A 19344-nucleotide genomic window follows, 5' to 3' on the forward strand; every position below is an offset into this window, starting at 1 on the left:
GCATGTTTCTGCACTGGACTGCGAGCACCTAGAGGGAAGGACCCAGGTCTTGTATAACTTTATATTCCCAGCATCTGGTGCACATAAGTGGTGCTCAGTTGGTGCTTGCTGAGTGGCCCGATGAGCTCCATTCATTCATTTGTTCATTAAACAAATAATTAGTCTCTATTATAGTCCAGGCACTGTGTTAGAATTAACACTGGTAAATGAATCACATTGGTAGTTATCCTTATGAAGCATGTAATCTAGTGGGGGGTGGGGGATGAACAAACAAACAAACAAATTAATATATAATTGAAAATTATGAGAAGTGCTGTAAATGGTATGGAGTGATAGGGTTTAATGGGGAGGTACGCCTTCAGGTAGCATATTGGCAAAGCAAGAATTAGTGGAGCAGTTACATGGTTTTTAAGCAAGAACGGAAGAATGATAAAGATGGAACCATGGGGAGGTAAAAGAACATTCCAGGCCAACATCGCAGCATGTGCAAAGGCCCTGAGGCAAGAATTAGTAGAGTAGTTAAGTGACTTATAAGAAACATAACCAACACCCGAGATTTCTGCTCACTGAACAATCATCTCATTTAGGCAACAGAAAACCTGAAAGCGGAGTTAAGTCAACTGTGCCCGAGGAAAGCCAGGTTGTGCTGTGGGCCCTTGGGATTGATTTAATTTGTGCTCTTAATAAGAGTTGAGTCATCCACTTGGAAAATCCAGGAACGGCGGGGTTGAGATTCTAGGAGACTTTGGCATCTGGGGCCTCCACATACAATCCCGTCCTAGGGAGGCTCCTAATTCCTTACGCTTCCCCCCACTCTTGTTCATAAAAGATGGAAAGCATGAGTCATGGGATTTAGGATGGGTCGGGGTGTTACATTCCAGGGCCATGTTCCAAATAGAAAGGAATTCTCTTTTCCCTGAATATAATGAAAACGTTCTAACTCTGCTGCTCCTGGTTATGTGACTCCTGTTTATGTGAACTAAACTTCCCACACCTGGCTTCTTCCTCCATAAAACGGTCATAGAGAGACCTACCCCGCGTAGATCATCTGGCGTTTACGAGAAGTGGTTCAGTTTAGTTCAAGAATAATTTATTAAGCACCTAACAGGCAATGGGTGATTTATTGATTCCTTCTCAGCATGTTCCAGGCACTGTTAGGGTCTGGAGATGGTTAGGCTCTTAACAAGAAGCAAGACAGCAACATCCCAGCCGCTAAGAGCGTGTGGCCTACCAGGCAACACAGAGGATTAAAGGGTAGTGGGTGTGAATTTAAAACCTAAATGGGAGGATGCAAGAAATAGCAAAGGTATTTATTTTCTGTAAATCAAGTTGAGTTCCACCCCCAGTCCCAATCATGTCTGGTCTGCAGGTAATTCGGGCTCAGGCCTTATTAGGGCTCACTCGCTTAATGTGGGACTTTGCAAAGACCTTGATTTCGGCCCAGTGAACCTGATCAGAGAACTCGGTTATGCCCGGCCCAGACTCCTGAAAATTGTGAGATGATACAGTTGTGTGTTTTTAAGCTCCTCAATTTCTGGTAATTTGTTATGCAGCAATAGAAAATGAAAACACAGCTCCCTTCCTCCTTCCTTTGGTGTCACCTGGTTTCTGTTGAGTGCCCTGTTGTGTGTGAGCCTTCACTGTTCCTGCTCTTATATTCCACCTAAGAAACAGGCATTCCTGCTGGCTGGGGGCCCAGAGGTTGGGGTTCAGCCCCTCTTAGGTGCACCGGACCTCCAAGGTCCCCATTCACGGGACCCCTGTCCACCTTTGCTCTTTTTCTCACAGCTCGATCCCAGAGCCACCCCTTCTCTCACCATTCCCCTTCTGGGTGGCACCAGAATGGCTTTGAATTTTCACAGGAGGCAGAAAAAACCCATTATGGTTTTGTTTTATAAATGACACTGAAACAAAGGGCCCTATAGACTTTTGGGGATTGGCAGGGGGAAGGGAGAGGATCGGGGAGTGACTGGAGAGCACAAGGTCGCTCTTTGTTGCTATTTCTCATTTGTTCTGGTCCTCCCATGACAGTGAAAGTGAAATACAAATAAGTATCTCAATATGTTCCCCTACCGTACCAGCCATGACAATATACGGTGACAAAGGCTCGGACAGTGGAAGCACACGGCGCAACAGGAGCACCAAGGGGCTGCTGGCATTTCCTCGCGAGCCTTAAAGGAGACTTACGGGTACACTGACATTTAGGTGGAGAGCTGGAGGATGGGAAGAAGGTAGCTGGGTGAAAGGGTGATGGGGGGCGGGCTGGGTGAAGGGGGGGACTGTGTTATTGGCTCAAAGCCCAGCAAGAACAGGGCGCCTTTGGACAGTAAAAGAACTGAGCATGTAGTGGTGAGAGAAGGGGGTGGAGGGCAGGGGAGATAAGCTGAGTCAACGAGGAGCAGCCAAGCCAGCAAAGGCCACGTCAGCCCTGGCCGGTGTGGCTCAGTTGGTTGAGCATTGACCCATGAACCAAGAGGCCACGGGTTCAATTCCTCGTCAAGACACACACCCAGGTTGCAGGCATGATCCCCTATAGGGGGCGTGCAGGAGGCAGCCAATCGATGATGTTTCTTTCTCATTGATGTTTCTATCTCTCTATCCCTCTGCCTTCCCCTCTCTAAAAAAAATCAATAAAAACATTAATTAATTAATTAAAAAACAAAAAACCAAAAGAAATTACATCATTTTGTATCAGTTGGCTTTTGCTGTAGTAACTCTGCATAACAAAGACCTCCCAAACTCACTGGGCTACAGAAACAAGCACTGAAGTTTCGCTTCTGAATCTCTGGAGAGGCTGTGAGGTTTCTGGGCTTGGTTGGGATCTGCTAGGTGGGAATCTAGGCTGGATATTGTGTCAGCTCCACCTGTCTCGTTCTCTTCGGACCAGTGACTACATAGGGCATGTTTTTCTCAGGGCAGATGGCAGACAGGCAAGAAGATGAGAGGAAACACATAATGTTTCTTAACGCCTCAGCTGGGAGCTGGCACTCTGACAGTTCCATTAGCCAAGGAAAGTCACCTGCCCAACCCAGCATCCATGGGGTGGGAAGGTCACTTTGCCCCAAATGGGATGCACTGCAGAGGGCAATGGCAAAGGGCATGGATGTACAATTTCTAACTCAGGGAGGGAAGAAAGTAATGGGGACAGCAACCCAACTTGGCACAGCATCCTAAGAGCAGCAGAAATCCACGCCAGGGTTTCAAAGAGAGCTGGGAATAAAATGATCAGATAGCAAAATGTTGTGCTAACAGGAACTAGACACAGGCAGCCACCCTCAAGGTCCTTCCATGCTTCTTGGCCACGCTTGGTCACCTGAGCCCCAAAGTCAGACTGCCGGTTCCCAGAGAGTTAAATAGTCTTTCACAATCGGCTGCTCCTCCCTTCAGCCATGGTCCCTAACAGGACTGACAACTTAATAAACAGGAGAGTCCTACTTGAATTGGAATATTCCATTTGGATGGCCAACACCGTCCCCTCTGCCATCCTCTCCTGCCCCAAATCTCTACAAATGACCCAAACGACATTACTAAAAGGAGTTCATTACATCATTGGGAAACCAAAAGGAGGTGACTTGAGTGGGCCGTAAGGTATGAGAAATCCTTACGAAGAGATAGGTAGGTGAGATCTGACCAGAGGAAGGAAAGTTGATGGGAGGCTTGGGGACAAGGGCCAGTGCAAAGTGAAAATGTTGGATGGTGACACCAGAGACAAGCAGGGAACTCCTCTAAGCATGGCATCCTGTCATATGTTCATGAGGCTGACCCCACTTGGGGCATTTCCATCCCCCTGACATGGATACAGTGAGCAGGAGCGGGTGGAGAGCCACCACTACCATGATTGCTTTGGAGTCCGGACAGCTGCTTGGTTCAGGGCCATCCTCTCCCAGCTCCCACACCCTCCACTTGTTGCAGTCAGTGGGCAGAATTGCTCTCCCAGTCTGGGCTGCTGTAATGATGAACCACACACTGGGTGACTTAAACAACAGAATTTATTCTCACACAGCTCTGGAGGCCAGAAGTCTGAGATCAAGGTGTCAGCAGGGTTGGCTCCTTCTGAGGGCTGGTCCCAGAAACTTTGCTGCTAAGGAAAGGCTCTGTTCCATGCCTCTGCTCTAGCTCCTGTCAGCTTGCTGGCAATCTCTGATTCTCCTTGGCTTAAGGATGCATCACCCCGATCTTTGCCTTCAGCTTTGCATATTGCTCTCTCTGCATGCATGTCTTTGTGTCTGAATTTCTCCGTTTTATAAGACATCAGTCCTACTGAATTAGGGGCCCATCTTATTCCAATATGACCTCATCTTAACTAATTACTGCAATGACTTCATTTCCAACTAAGGTCAAGTTCTAAAGCACTGGGGGTTAGGACCCCAACATACGAACTGACAGGGGCACAACCCAACCGCACCAGGCGTATTATGGTGCTTGAGTTAGAGGTGCAGGGTCATGCCCTAACCCAGACCCTTCTGTCCTAGGAGACTGGCAGGTAGGAAAGCTGTCCTGCTGCACTCCTCACCTGGCCGCACACTGCTTCTCTCCCCCGCAAGCCCAGGCAGCAGATGGCCATCGACAGACACCAGCAAACCAGGACCGTCAAACCCTTGGGGCAATCCGAATGTCAGGGAATGAGGTAGCTGCTCTTGAAGAATATGCTTCAATGAAAGTGCATCACTTACCCAAAACAGATGGACTTGGAGTTATCTTCTGACAGTCCCTGTGGTGGTACCTTAATTACCAGACAGGTGCAGTCTTCTTGAGCTATCTCACCTGCAGTCAGTTTACACAGCTCGGAAACATTATGGCTCGGCTCAGTTAGTTATGAAAGATCATAGGCTGTCAACCTTGGCTCCATGCGACAGTCACCCAGGGAGCTTTCAAAATAGTGATGCTCCGGTCCCGCCATTTAATCAGCCTGGGGTACCACCTGGGCATGGAGATGCTTCTTTTTAAAGCTCTCGGGTGGTTGCCGTGCACAGCTAAGCTCGAGAACCACTGGCTTGGAACCCTCCCAGAGCACAGCCATCTGGGGACTAGAACGATGCACATTGATTGCAGATGGTGTGGCCTGGGTTTGTTGGGGGTTGTTTAGTTTGTTGCTCCCAAATTAAATGCTTCAATATCTTGATGCTTTAACTCTGTAACACTGTGTGCTCTGTTTGCTTTTCTTTAGCTGAACATCTTTCCGTTGCTAAGGAGCCAAATCTTTGCTGTACGGAGTTTTACTTTTGCCCTCAAAGGCAGCGCCTCAGCTGGAAACTAAGGCCTGCGGCAGCACACTGAATTGTGCTAAAACGGAGCTGAACAGGCAGAAGGCTCGTGTTCAGAGCCCTTTACAAAGGAGCAATAATGTGAGCCACGTCGATTTTTCCCCCCAAAATCTCGGTTGATCTTTCTTACTCTGTTCAGCAGAAAACACCGGGACATGTCTTCAGTGAACCCAAAATAATCTCTCTCCCTCCCCCTCTCCCTCTCTCACTTTCTCTCCCTTTTACGGTCTCTCTCCCTGGCTCTTTCTGTCTTCTCCTTTATTCTCACTCACCTTCCCCTTCCCTCTTGTGTTCCATCTCATGTTCTCTTTAGAGATATTTTATATTGCTTCTTGCAAAAGAGGAGAAACCATACAACCAAGAGCACTAACCTGGGTCTTGGTCTCTGTTTCCCTCAGCCCGTGGAGTCTTTCCCCCGCAAAGTCGTCACTCTCCAGTCTGCTGGGCCACTCTCTTTGCTGGGCCCAGAACCTGCCCGGGAAGCTGGCTGCACAAATGCGGGGAGTAATCATAGTGAATAGTAACAAGCCTATTACATGCCAGGCGCCCTTCCCAGCATGTTTGACAGGTAAGGAGACCGATGCACAGACATGGGGGTTGATCTTTGGAGCTGCCTGCTCCAGAATCTGGGCACATACACGTGACTGTATTGCAAGATTTCGGGAGAAGACAGTGGGAGAGGGAGAAAGATCACAGGCAGAGAGGGATAGAGAGAGAGAAAGAAAAGACAGAGACAGAGAACAGAGGGATGTAGAGAGCTAGCCACCAAGATGCAGAGAAGCAGATAAGAGATGGGGCCAGAAAAACCACCACAGCAACGGAGCTCAGAGAGAGAAGGACTCTGTGAACACTCTTCATGTTGCCTTTCTGAATTGGGTAGAACAATTCCATGTCTGGGGACCTAATTTAAATGAGAGACTCCCACTGTATGAAGCGCAGGTTTGGTTCAGGTGCGGTTTGGAGAATATTCTGATGTCATGGTTCACTGGCTTTAGAAAATGCACATTTGCTTCTGGCTTACCTAGTGTCTTTTGAGAAGACAGAGAAAAAAAATCCCCTCTCATCCTAGGCTCAGTCCAGAAAAAAAAAATTTTTTTTAATGGTATTTAAGTTCTGTTTAATTCAGCCTTTAGCAAAGCAAGGCAAAACAGTCTGATATTTTTTTTCCAAATCTTATCATTTGCACTTGCCAATTGGGGTCTTCAAAGACCCTGTTAAATCAAGTGCCTAACCCACTATTGCTGGGATACGGAGGCCTGATGGAGGTGCAATTCCAGATTTGCTCTTCCAAAAGCACCCATCTTCGGGAAGTGGGTCAGCCTTTTGGGGGCAGATGGACCTCATCGGCAATTATAGTCAGTAGAGATATTCACAGCATCCCCAGCAAATTGGTCTTGTTTCTTTAATGTCTTACTACAGTGGGTATTGTGATGTTAGAGAACTAAAACCTGTCCTATGTGGTACATTGGTGGGACCCTGGATCATTGGGAGAACCCACTTCACTTCCAAATGATTTTGGATTGCTGCCATCAGCTCATTCTACACTGGAGCCACTCGGCTGTAAGATGGAGACCAATTTAATTCGATGAAAGGTCTATGTTCTTGAGCTGGTGACTGGATAAATAAACCATGGCACATCCAGACCATGGAATATTATTCCGCCTTAAAAAGAAATGAACTACCAAGCCATGAGAAGACATGGAGGAACCTGAAACCCATATGACTAAGGGAAAGAAGCCAATCTGAAAGGTCACAATAGGATTCCAACAAAGTGACATTCTTTACATTTTGCTGTGAACCTAAAACTGCTCTAAAAACAAAGTTTATTAAAGGTTTTTAAGTATATGTATTAAGGTCTTGATAATTTTGTTTGTAAGGATGCTCCTCTTCTTTTCCATCTCCTCTAGCATTAGGTCCTATCTTTGTTCTTATGAGGTTTTCTCTTCAATCTAAATTCATTCCTGATGGAACACCTACGATACGTCAAGTTTTTCTATTTTATAGACAGGGAAGACTTAGATTCAGAAAGACTACCAATATTCAAAAGACCAGAGAGTTAGTATATGATGAGCCAGAATTTTCAAATACACGAGTTTCCAAATTCTGGGCTTTCCCACTGCCTCCCCCTGCTGAGAGTTTGCTCGAGGACTGGCCGTGATTCTCACAAGGGCTTCTGTAGGTTCCTATTTGACTCCTGGGATTGGACACTCTCATTCTCCTGTTCCATACTGTGATTCACAAAGACTGTCCCAGGACCAGTAAATGAAAGCCAGGACCCAGATTTCAACTAACAGGAAGGCTTTGCAGGGCATAGAGCTCCTCGGTGTATAATGGGCTGCCACACACAATATTAACCTCCCCATCCCCATAGATAACCCCTTAGACAGTGGACAAACAGAAAGATCAAGGATTCTTTTTTATTAAATTTATTGGGGTGGTATTGTTCAATAAGATTATATAGGTTTCAAGTGTAGCTTTCTATGGTACATGATCTGTATATTGCACTGTGTGCCCATCACTCAAAGTCAAATCATCTTCCACCAGCATATATTTGGTCCCCTTTACCATTTAGTGCCCCCTTCCCTCTGGTAACCACCATACTGTTGTTTGTTTCTATGAGTTTCATTTTTATATCCCACCTATGAGAGAAACCATATGGTTCTTAGCTTTTCCTCACTGACTTATTTCACTTAGCATAATATTCTCAAGGTCCATTCATATTGTCGCAAATGGCAGTATTTCATCTTTTCTTATGGCTGAGTAGTATTCCATATACAGAACAGGAACTGCTGGGTCATATGGTAACTCTAGTCTTAATTTTTTGAGGAACTGCTATACTGTTTTCCATAGTGGCTGTAACAGTTTACATAGATTAAGGATTCTTAAACTGGGGTTCACAGGTGGGCTCTGGGTGGGGGGTCTAAAATTGCCCAATTTTGAGTGTGGAGATATGTGTAGCACCAAGTTTTCAAAATTGGCTTTGACCCAATGGTTGAGAACTGTTGAGACCAGGAGCAGAGGAAAGGGTTGAATGAAGTTATATCCCAAACTTGACCATCTGAGAGTTGCCTATTGGGAAATTTTCGTGAGTAAAAATGGGTCATCAAGGATATTACCAATCCAGGCACCAGCTGAAAGATTTGGGTCTCCCCCTATACTCCAGCACAGGGTGCAGGGCTTTTCGGGAGTCAGAGAGCAAAATATTGGCTGTCAACAGGCATAAGGGATCTTTCTGAGGTGATGCAAATGTTCTAGAAGTATGTATTAGTTTCCTATGGTTTCTGTAACAAAGCCACACAAACTGAGTGGTTTAGAACAACATAAACACTAACAATTTATTCTCTCATGGTTCTGGAAGCTAGAAGTCCAAAATCAAGATGTTGGCAGAGCTGTGCTCCCTCAGAAGCCTTCTATGGGAGGATCTTTCTTTGTCTCTTTCAGTGTTGGTAGCCCCAGTCACTCCTTGGTTTGTGGCAGGATAACTCCTTTGTCACATGGCATTCTCTCTCTGTGTTCAAATTCTCCTCTTCTTAGGAAGACACCATACCTATTGGATTAAGGCCCACCCTATTCCGGTATGATCTTATCTTAAACTTAACTAATTATATCTACAACAACCCTATTTCCAAATAAGGTTGAATTTGGAGGTACTAGGGTTAAGGCCTTCAACATATCTTCTTTGGGGGACACAATTCAGTCCACACAAAAGTGAATCATGGTGCTGCCTGCAAACCTGTGTAAATTGACAGAAATAGATGAATTTTATAATATGTAAGTTATACCTCCATCAAGTAATTTTTTAAAAAGTGACAAGGAGAATTTCAAACCATTGCTGGGGATCTTGACATTTATATAGACAGTACTGAATCTTAGCACATTATCTGAAAATTTCAAAGACAAATCAGTGAACCAGCTATTCCATTTCTTATCTATAGCTCAGAGACACGCTCGCATGAATTTAGATGGCAAAAAATTAGAAACAACTGAAATCTCCGTCAGTAAGGAAATTATAAATTTAAATACAGCCAACCACAGAATACTATGCAACAATTACAAAGAATACAATAGTTTGATATTTAGTGACGTGGGAAGGAACCTATGACATTGTTGTGGGGAGAAAAAAAGCAGATAAAAGACTGATGCAGGGACCATGATACCATGTATAGAAAACAAACAACGATCTACATCAGAGAAAAGTATGCTACTGCACTTTCTAAGGATACATGTGTAATAAAAATAGTATCTAGCATTTATTATGTGCCAGACACTGTTCTAATAGATGGGCACATATTAACTTGTTAAGTTTTAACAAGTGAAGTCCTTTTCTTATATCCTATTTGATGAAGAGAAGCTAAGGCACAGAGAGGTTAAGTTACTCCTCTAGGACTACTGAGCAGTGGAATCGGGATTTGAACCAGGCTCATTTGAATTCAAAGGGCTATTTCTTCTGTTGTTCTATGTATTTGAGAAGAATACACATAAATCTAATGTGCTACCTCTGGGGAGAAGTTCAGGGGAGTCCATCCATGACTCCAGACAGTAACCAATTGGAGTTAGCCTTTAATTTTTTGACAAATAATACGGAGATCCAGCGTTCCACTTACTCAGTTTAATTATAATGTCTTGCAAAACTAGTAAAATCTAGCAATCAGAATACTGACATCGATATAATCCATTATCTTGCTCATATCTACTCACTTTTACTTGTACTCATTTGTGTGTATGTAGCTCTATGCACGTTTTTAAAGACTTTTTTAAAAGCAGAGCTTACTATGGCCATCTTGTTAATCATTTTCTGATTGTTTCGTGGTATCTTTCTCAACCCTTCCAATAAAGCCATACCTCAAATTTAATTAAGCATTCATTGTTGACAATATAGCTACTTCTTCATTGATAAGTCATGACCTCATTAGTACATATAGTACCTGCTGAGTCACTCAGTGTACTTGGATTATCTTTGCTCAGTTATATAAATTTCTGTTTTCCTGGAGTTGATAGTTACTTTATTTTTTATTTGCTTAGTTTTCTATGTATAAATTACTTCCCACTCTCCACAGAACTCTAGAAGTCCTTTCACCCTATTTTTCTCACAAATGAATCAGTTATTCCATTGGTTCCACAGTTTCCCCGGAGGTCCTCTATTCGAATCTCTCAGATCCCCCCGTTTTCCTTCTCCAGTCTGTCTTAGTTGCTCTCTGGGCCTGCTTCCCAGCTGTCACCTAGGCACTGCCTTTCAAAACCATTCTACCTACCTACCTACCTACCTACCTACCTACCTACCTATTTATTTTTCTACAACACATCCTCTGTACACTGTATTGTGTGCTCACCACCCCAAGTCAAGTCTCCGTCCATCACCATTTATCTTCCCTTTACCCTCTCCCCCCTCCCCTTCCCCCCCCCCCAATCAAAACCATTCTTGAAATTACCTTTGCTGGACCACTTCCTTAGCAAACTTATATTTCTGTCTTTCGGTTTACTTCTTTTAGGTGGAACACATTGTTCAACAGCTTTCTGAGAAATTTCAAATCTGAAAACAAAAAATGATTCTCCCTTATATTTGATCTATAGTTTGAATGGGTATAAAATTATTACCTGGAAATCATTATCAATCAAAATTTTGAAATCTTTGCTCTATTGTCTCCCAGTTTCCAAGGCCATTGTTAAGAAATCTAATACTATATTGATTTCTAATCCTTTGTACATTATCTGATTTTTTTCTCCTTTTAAACTTTTACATTTTTCTCTTTACTTCCCTTGCTTTAAAACTTAATTATGATATGTCTTACTTGGCTTTTTTGTTTTTTTCCACTTTTTTGTTCTGGGCACTGGGTTAGGAAGAGAGTATTTTTCAAACCTGAGACATTTTCTTGTATTTTTTCTTCTATAATTTACTTACTCCTGTAATCTTGTTCTATCTTTTGAGAACTCTTTTTAGTGAAATATGGGACCTCTTGGATTGACACTCCAGTTAAAAACATGTATATACGTGTCTGTCTTTTGGTCCCACTTTCTGAGAGGTCCTTGATTTTATCTTCCAACTCTTATGCTTATTAAGTTCTTTTAAAAGAGAAGTTATGATGTTTTGTTTTTAAAAGCTCTTTCATACACTCTGATAGTTCCTTTATTTATGGTATTCTGTCTCATGGGTATTCCATGAATTATAATATTATCTATAGCGATAGCGAATATTAATTAAGCCAGGGAGTATTTTAAGAACTTTACAAAATTAGCTCTTTTAATTTTTGACTGAGGTAAGGGAGTGGTTCTCTGAAATAAAAGGAAGGTATTGACAGCAGAAGGAAAGAACATGGACGTGGAATGCCACAAATGACAGATGTCCACCATAGAATGAAACGAAGTCTTGTGTCTTCTGGGCCCCCGGCACTATTGCAGGCACAGGGGCTGGGAAACAGAGGGGGGTGAGGCGCCGTGCCTGCTGCGCTCACATCCTTTGACATAGTTGGAAGCTAATGTCATTTGCCACTTGTCAGTCCCTGATGAATTCCTCCCCCAGTGCCTTGAAGCAGCCAGAAGCTCCGCAGGATCGGCAGGCTGGAGCAGGAAGAGGGAAGGAGGGGACCTGGGAGGTGCTCCTTCTTCATGCAAAACTCTGATGGGGAAATTGTCAGCTGTACTCCCACTCTCCCTGGAAGCCAGCGTGGTGCTGATCCATCTTAATCACCGTCAGAGAGCGCAGGCATTTTAATAAGCAGCATTATTCATGAAAACTTTGTTCTCTTTTCCCAATCCCTTCCAAAATAAGATAGACATGAACTTGGAATGAACTCCTCATTTGTCTCCTTGCTCTCTTCATGTTCAAACCCACTACCTTCTCCCCAGGGCCCCCACCCTCTAAACATCTTCTGCGTAATAGGTGAGGGGCCGCTGTCCACCTGGAGGGAGCTAAGGTGTGCCTGGAGGTGCCTGGGTCCCTAGAGGGTAGGGTTCCCTGGACCTGCCACTGGGAATTAAGAGATGGAGGAGATGGGATCCCTGCTGTGATGGAACTTAGAGCTCATTCTCTCCACCGATTGCTTGTTTAACAAGTATTAATTGGTCACTTAATGTGTACTTGGCTGGAAATACATACAGTGAGTCGGATATGATTTCCCACCTCATAGGAGCTATCGATTTGTTCAGCAAATATTTTGAACTGTGGGACAGACCCCAGATCGGATCATTAGAATGCACAGGGCCCCTGTAATTCATTGCATTGTAGGAAAAGTCATTGATCAGACATGTTTCAGGCTTTGTACTAGACACTGGGCTCACAGAGTCCAAGCCCTTGTGCTACTTAGCGTCTAAAAATAGAGGGAGTTAGGAAAAGAAATGAAATCTATCAATACATTATTTATTATGGTAAATGCCACGGATAACAGACCCGTCTCGCAACTTCTCCATGTGGTTCAGGGGAGCTGACCCCAATCTACTTTCAGGGATGGGCGAGTATACAAGGGCTGGCCAAGTAGAGGACTGCACCTTCCTGGACACAGTGATTGTTTTGGAGAAGGGTGCAGGCCTCAAGCAGGGTTGATAACAACCCAGAAACTTTGCCTAGACCGTTGAGTAGTGGCACTCTATGGATGCTAGGGTTTCTCGGTGTGTACAGTCACCCTGCTCCCACATGCAGACAGCCTTCCAGAGAAGAAAACCAAAGCAGGATAAAATGGAACAAGGAGATGGGAAGAGACCGAGCCCTCATGACGTCATTTGAGTGTCTGCAACCAGACAAACCTGAGAAACCATATCAGAATAATCCCTAACCTGTTGCCCTATGTGGGTCATTCAATCCCTCCCTTGACCGAAATCAGTTTGAGTTCTGTCCCTAAGTAATAAAAGGCCTGAGACATCACCTGTCTCAACTCTTCAGGCTTTGCAGTGTCACTTGTCTCCAATTTCCACGATGGTTTTTATGAAGAAAAAAATTAGAAAACTGAGGCTCAGAGAAGTTAATTAATTTTCCAAAGGTCACACAGCAACCATGTTACAGAGTTGAGATTTCGATTAGGCATGTTTGATTCCAAAGAAAAAGCTTTTAATTGTCATGGTTGAGTTCCCTTATAACTCCACTCAGAAAAGCTAATCTTAACTGGAAGTCACCAGTTTTATGCAGAAATTATGTGTGTGTGTACGTGTGCAGGTGTATTATGCAATGCTCACAAAATCTATGTGAATTGAATAATTTTATGCTCACTTTGAAAATGAGGAAACTGAGGCTCAAAGAGGTAACTGAGGCAACATCACATACCATTAGGAGGCATATCTTGGATTAAAAGCTAACCCCTCTGGCTCCAAAGGCCTATTCATGCCTTTTCCCAAACTCAAATCAGTTTCCAACTCATTCGATAGTGGCTACAGGGGATCTATTTATATCCCAAAGAATGTGTACTTTATGTTTCCCAGCTGCAGCCCATCTTGCCTCTGTCCCATAACTCTCCACCCTGTGCACATTCCAAATGCCAGGGGGAAGCAGGTGAGTCCTTTGGTCAAAATAGCATTTTTAAAAATGCTCTTTCTACCTCTAACTTTAACAGTCGTAGATATATCATTGTGTAGTTTACTTTCAATCTGATTTAAAAATAGCACACATGGTAAAAGTCAAATAATACAAAAGTATTTACAGTGAAACCTGGGATCCAGGATCCCAGTTCTGCCCTCCAGAGGCAGCTCCTGCCAGTGATGCCTTGGTTACTTCAGAAATGACCTGTGCACCCCAACACCCACAGCTCATAAATTCCATGCAGCTAGAGCAGCAGTTCTCAACTGCAGATGTTTTTGTAAACCCTTCCTCCCAGGGGATATGTGGCAATGTCTGGAGACATTTGGTTTTTAAGATTTTTTAATTTATGTTTAGAGATAAAAGAAGGGAGAGGAGAGAGAGAGAGAAACATCCTGCATGCCCCCACCAGGGCCCGAGCCTGCAATCCGAGCATGAACCCCAACTCGGAATCGAACTGGAGACCTCTCGGTGCATGGGATGAAGCCCAACCAACTGAGCCACACAGGCTAGGCTGGAGACAATTTTTATTGTCACAACTTGAGAGTGGCGGGTGTTGCTGCTGACCTCTAGTGGGCAGAGGTCATGGGTGCTGGTAAACATCCTATAATGTGCAGGACACCCCCACAATAAAGAATAATTTGGCCCAGAATGTCAATAGTGCTGAAGTTGAGAAACCCTCATCTGAAAGAATCATTTTCTAACTCGCTTTTAACACTTAGCAACACACGTAGGACATCTTTTTATATCTGCTTACGCTGATACTTTCAGTGTTTCAACAGCTTCCTAGGATTCTATTATGTGGATATGCCTTAAATCATTTAATTAGCCTGCTATTGATAAACATTTAGGTTATTTACCGTATGGGGCAGTTACCACGCAGCAAGGGAAAGCTGGTCTAAATACACCTTCTCACACAGATTAGTGAACCTGTAAGATGCATTCACAGAGGGTCGATCGCTGACCCAAAAGGAAAACACATTTTCTTCGCTTTGACGGGTGTTTTCCAACTGCCCCTGGTCACACACCCACACGGGCGAATGAGAGGGCCCGTTTCCTCTCGCTCTCACCCATATGGGTTTTACCAAACATTTTAATTTTTGCCGATTTGATAGATAAATAATTGGACCCGTAGCTATTTAAAATAGTGTTTCACTCATCGGGAGCATGCTTGAACATCTTGCCTGTGCCTGCGGTGTCTGATGTTCCTAGAAATGGGGGGCAGGAGACGTGCCCTTGCGGGAGGAGGCTTTGCTTTCACACCTCTTTCCCCCCTCCCGGAGCCCGGCTGGGTCGCTGGCAGAGGCCTCGGGAAGTGTGACTGTGACAATGACTGCCTGCCTCTCAGAAGCCTGCAGGCTGGAGCCGGTGAGGGACCCCGGGCCAGCCGCCGGCTCCGGGCAGGTCCTGACCTCTAGGCCCAGAGGCGCTTTTCCAGGCAGCCCGAGAGGGGTGAAAGCTGCGGACAACCAGAAGCCCAGCTGTGCTGTGAATAAGCAGATGATCTTGTCGTCGGCTGATTTAAGAACTGCCTTCCTGTTTCTAGGAGTGGGGCTGAGGGAATATTTCTTATTCTGTAAATGATGAGTTCTTTATATCAAGAAGGCAGATACCCAAAGGGAAGGTAAATCAGAAGAAAGCTTTAATTCCACCTCAGTCATCCCCGGGGGTAGGGGAGAAGACAGGGCTACAGCACCTCACCTCCCACGAAGAACGGGTGACAGTCCCCAAGGGCCGATGGGGCCTCAGATGGTCAGGGAATGGAAAGCTCTTCTTCCAGAATGGACGCACCAGAGGCCTGCGGGCGGCGTACACGTCCCGTTGCTCAGGCTGCCCAGGGACAGAAGGCTCTGCGCTGGCTCTTTAAGGGGCAAGCTGGGCACTGGGAGCAACCGGGTGCTCAAGGGGGCGGGCTGTCCAGGCGCTGGTCACTCGCCAGTCCGTTTGCTTTGTGTTGCCAAATACCAGTCATTCATTTATATTTTAAATACCACATTTGTTCTTAATCGTAATGCCTCATAAACTTTCAGGGAGGAGAGGGCAAAGAGGATTGTCCCAATACACATACCCTTTTGTTGACTAGACCCCGCCATCAGTCTATCTGAAATATCACCCCTGATATATTCTATATTCTATATTCTATATTCTATATTCTATATTCTATATTCTATATTCTATATTCTATATCCTATATTCTATATTCTATATTCTATATTCTATATTCTATATTCTATATTCTATATTCTATATCCTATATCCTATATTCTATATTCTATATTCTATATTCTATATTCTATATTCTTCTATATTCACTGCCCCCCCCCCCCAAGGGATGGTTTTACATTTTTGCCCATTGATAGCAGGCTTGGCCATCTGACTTGTTTTGGCAAATGGATTGCGAACCAAAGTGATGTGAGCCAATCTTGAGCAGAAGTTTGAAGAGTCACTGTGTGGTATTCCACCTCCCCCCACCCAACACTATCAGCAATGCCCCAGAGAGACTTCTGTCAACCTGGATACTTGTGTTGGCTGCTATAACTTTTGAAACCAGAAAGTGTGAGTCCTCCAGCTTTGCTCTTTTTCAAGATTGTTTTGGCTTTTTGGGATCTCTCGCATTTCCGTATGACTTTTAGAATCAGCTTGGCAAATGTTGCAAAATGGAAGAAGGATTTTAATAGACACTGTGTTGAGTGTGTAGGTTAATTCGGTGGGTATTGCCACCTTAACATTAAGTCTTGTGATCCATGAATGCGGGCCATCTTTCCGTTTATTTTGGTCTTCTTTAGTTGCTTGCAATGATGTTTGGTAGTTTTCAGTGGACACGTCTTAAACTTATTCTATTAAATTTCCTGAGCATTTTATTATTTTTGATGCTATTGTTAATGGAATTGTTTTTTAATTTCCTTTTTAAATTGCTCATTGCTAATGTATAGAAATATAACTGATTTTTGTATATTGATAGTGTGTCCGGTTACTTTGCTGAAATAACGTATTAGTTTTAGTGGGGTGTTTTTCCCCCATCCCTTTGGATTTTCTGTATACAGATCATGTCATCTGCAAATAGATGTCAGGATGCCAGTTTTACTTCTTTCAATCTATATGACTTTTTCCCCCTAGTTGCCCAGGCTGGAAACTCTAGTATAATAGTGAATAAAAGTGGCAAAAGTGGACGTCCTTGCCTGGTTCCTCATCTTAAGAGGAAGTCCTTTACCATTAAGCATGCTATTAGCTCTGGATTGTTTATAGATACTCTTACCAAACTCGTTGAGCAAGTGTCTAGTCCTAGTTTATTGAGTATTTTTATCAGGAAAGAATGTTGGATTTTCTTAAATGCTTTTTTGTGTCTATTAAAATGATCATGTGATTTTTTGATTTTTTTTTTTTTGGTCCTTAATTCTATTAATGTGACATTTTCCATTGGTTGATTTTCATATATTCAATCAATCTTAGATTCCTGGAACAAATCCCACTTGATCATGGTGTATAATTCTTTTTATATTCTGCTAAATATGTTATTTTGTTGAAGACTTCTGTGACTATATTTACAAGGAGTATTGGCTTGTAGTTTTCTTGTGATATCTTCGGTTGGTTTTGTTATCAAGGTTATGTTGGCCTAATAGAATGGGTTGGAAAGTATATCCTCTCATTCTTTTTTTGAAAGAAGATTTTGTGAAAATTGTTGTTCTATTTTCTTTAAGCATTTGGTAGAATTTGCCATTGAAGCCACCTGGGTCTGGTATTTGTCTTGCATTACGTTTTTCCTTAACTTGATATTCAGATATTTTTGAGACAGTGTTGATAATGTGTCCTAAGGACCTATCAATTGTATCTAGATTTTATAATTTGTTGGCATACACTTGTTCATAATATCCTTACAGTTCTTTTTATTTCTGCGAGACTGGTAGAATGACCTACTTTCATTCCTGATTTTACTACTTTGAGTTTTTTGTTTTTGCTTGGTCAGTCTATCAGTTTTGTTTATATTTTCAAAGAACCAAAGTTTGGTTTCATTGATTTTTTTCTATTGTTTTTCTTTTCTTTATTTCATTAATTTCTTCTCTGATTTTTATTATTCCCTTCCTTCCATTTGCTTTGGGTTTAGTTTGTTTTTCTTTTTTTAGCTCATTAATGTAAAAGGCTCAGTTATTGACTTGAGATCTTTTTGATTGTCCCACCTCCACCAGTTTGTTGTTGTTTGTTGATGTTGCTGCTGCTGCTGTTTGCTTAGTGATTTTCTTTAACCGATTATTTAAAATCTGTATTTCTTATTACGTGTAGACATTGGAGTTTCTGCTTGCTTAGCTGAGTGGCCAGCAATGATTGAACAGAGATTTCCTTTAATTCTTGGAACCAGTAAGTCACCCATTCTTTGCCCAAGGTCTCTTTTATATGTTGGGGCAGCCTTTCGATGCTCGGGCAGGCAGTTCGTAACTCTTCCTTAGCTTTCACCCCCTACTCATGCAAAGCCTCAAGGACAGCCAGAAGTGAGAACCTGGGGTCTTATCAATTCCGTCCTGAGTGTGGGCATGCAGCTTTATGCACATGTGTAGCCTTCTAGATTCTCAGGGACATGGTAAAATGTCAGACATTTTCGAAATCCTCAATGGACATCTCATTTTTCACCATTTCCTTTTAAATATTTTGGTCATCTTTTTGTTCGCTCAAATGTGTATTGCTGCCTCAGGCAGCTGACATGTTTAACAAGTCACTGATTGTTTTTTAAATTAAATTTATTGGGGTGACAATGGTTAATAGGATCAAGTGTACATTTCTATGATACATGATCTGTATATTGCACTGTGTGCCCACCACCCAGAGTCAAATCATCTTCCATCACCATATATTTGGTCCCCTTTACCTTTTACTTTCCCCCAGCACCTTCCCTCTGGCAACCACCACACTGCTGTTTGTGTCCATGAGTTTCAGTTTTATATCCCACGTATGAGTGAAATCATGGTTCTTAGCTTTTTCTCACTGACTTATTTTACTTAACATAATATTCTCAAGGTCCATCCCTGTTTGTCACAAACGGCAGTATTTCATCTTTTCTTATGGCTGAGCAGTAGTTCATTGTGTACATGCCCCACATCTTTACCCAGTCCTCTATCGAAGGACACTTTGGTTGTCTCCATGTCTTGGCCACCGTGAATAGTGCTGCAATGAACATAGGGGTGCATATATCTTTGTGAAGAAATGTTTTCTAGTTTTTCTGGTAGATACTCAGAAGAGGGGTTGCTGGATCATATGGTAGCTCTATTTCTTAATTTTTGTGTGGAACAGCCATACTGTTTTCCATAGTGGCTGTACCAGTTTACATTTCCACTAGCAGTGAATGAGGTTCCTTTTTCTCACAACCTCTCCAACACTTTTATTACTTGTCTTGGTGATGACAGCCATTCTAACAGGTGCAAGGTGGTATCTCAGGCCTCCAGGGAGAAGGTTGTTCACAGAGGAGGCTCAGAATCAGGTCAAGGAAATATAAGCCTAGTTAGTGGATGTTCCCAGGAACTGTCAGACAGGTCAAGAATGACAATTATCTGAGAATGGTGCTTCTGGAGAGCTCCAGTCTTGTTCTTTCCC

This window comes from Miniopterus natalensis, chromosome 3 (assembly GCF_054644295.1).
Source record: "Miniopterus natalensis isolate mMinNat1 chromosome 3, mMinNat1.hap1, whole genome shotgun sequence".
NCBI classification, from domain to species: Eukaryota; Metazoa; Chordata; class Mammalia; order Chiroptera; family Miniopteridae; genus Miniopterus; species Miniopterus natalensis.